Below are 1,684 nucleotides of genomic sequence, written 5' to 3'. Positions count from 1 at the left end.
GGCCCAGCCTCAGCACCCTGGATGGGAAGGGTGGCCGTGGAGGGCTGGAGTCAGAAAGACATAGCTTCTTGTCCAGGAGGTCTTTCCATCCAAACCCTCTTCCCCAGGCCAGCAGTAGGGAGGAAATGACCAATTCAGAGAGGTCTTGACACCCGCTCTGGCCCGGGTGTCCTGTGACCAGTAGGAGGATGCTGTCCATCGTTATTGTTGATATTAAGTCAATCCCTCAACCTGGAGCAGAGCAAGCAGAACGGGGTTTCTTTTGGATTCAGGAGACTGGATTTGCCTTTAAATCTCAGGAAGCTGCCCCTGGCCTGGGGAATGGGTGTACTGAATGAGGGTGACATTACAAACCAGATGGATGGGGGTTTCCCTGGCAGTCCAGTGGTTAAGACTCTGTGCTCCCAATGCAGGGGGCCCAGGTTCAATCCCTGGTCAGGGAACTAGATCCCACATGTCACAACTAAAGATTCTGCGTGCTACAGCTAAGACCTGGTGCAGCCAAATAAATAAAAAATAAAATAAAAATCTGTCTAATTGAAAAAACAAAACAAACCAAATTGATATAGAATATGCATTCTTAACAAGTATGACAGAGCCCCCAAGGGGTCAAAACTTGATTCTTGAGCAAAAATTCTTACTCTACTGTGTACTAGAGTGGGTTGCTGTTTCCTCCTACAGGGAATCTTCCTGACCCAGGGGTCAAACCCAGGTCTCTTACGTCTCTTGCTTTGGCAGGCAGGTTCTTTACCACTGGCGCCACCTGGGAAGCCCGTATAAAGCACAGATGTGCATAAACAGACAGTATATCTGTGAGGTTAATATCTCATGAAAGGATGACTGGAGAAAGGGGAGACATAATCACATCCAAGCCCAAGACCTTGTGTTAAGAGGACCTCAGAGGACCCCCTGCCCAGACTGCCAGCCACAGAACCCACCCCAGATGCTCCCTGGCTTTGTAATGAGCCACCTCCACAGGTGTGCCCCCACCTGAGCCCCTCTCCTCCCGCCAGCACTGGCACAAAGTCACTAGCTCACTGATCCATCTAAATACTCTAAGATGCTTTTAACCTGCAGCCTGTTTTAAGCATCCTAAAAAAGTCCTGCAAATGATCTAAAATATCCATATACCAGTCACACAGATTCAACCCGTCTTAACACTTTGTACCTGGTTTCCTTTTTAAGGACATGCGGTTACAGACAGCCCAGTTCTGTTGTCTCCAGGTCCTGTCCCTCGCTCTCTTCCCACAGGTAACTTCTGGACCACGTGCTGCATATGAGTGTGTCGAAAATAACACAGGGCATCTTGTCATGTGCCCTCGGGAACCCCATAAACAGTGTGGTGCTGGGCATGGCTCTACACTCAGCCTGCTTTTTTTTGTTTGTTTATTTTTGCACACCACGTGGCTTATGGGATCTTAGTTCCCCCACCAGGAATCAGATCTGGGTCCATGGCAGTGACAGTCCAAGTCTTAACCACTGGATAGCCAAGGAAGTCCCTCAGCCTGTTTTTTGAGGTTTAGCAAATAGATACATGCAGCTTGATATATTGTTAAACTGTGTACTGAATTCAATTATACTAAGAAACCACAGTTGGTGCTCCTGTGGACGGGCCTTAGGTTGTTTCACATTTTTCTCCAACACTCATAGTGCCACGGTGACTGTCTGTGTACATCACCTTGAG

General features: G+C 48.2%; 1 non-coding gene across 1 annotated transcript; it reads left to right on the top strand.

Moving 5' to 3' along the window:
- Positions 1–370: 370 nt before the first annotated feature.
- On the top strand, positions 371–443 carry TRNAG-CCC (transfer RNA glycine (anticodon CCC)). Its single transcript has one exon. It is a non-coding gene; the product is annotated as a tRNA-Gly (tRNA).
- Positions 444–1,684: the final 1,241 nt, after the last annotated feature.

This window comes from Giraffa tippelskirchi, chromosome 3 (genome assembly GCF_054371585.1).
Source record: "Giraffa tippelskirchi isolate mGirTip1 chromosome 3, T2T-mGirTip1v1.2.pri, whole genome shotgun sequence".
Lineage (NCBI taxonomy): Eukaryota > Metazoa > Chordata > Mammalia > Artiodactyla > Giraffidae > Giraffa > Giraffa tippelskirchi.
This window is presented reverse-complemented; position numbering and strand designations above follow the sequence as displayed.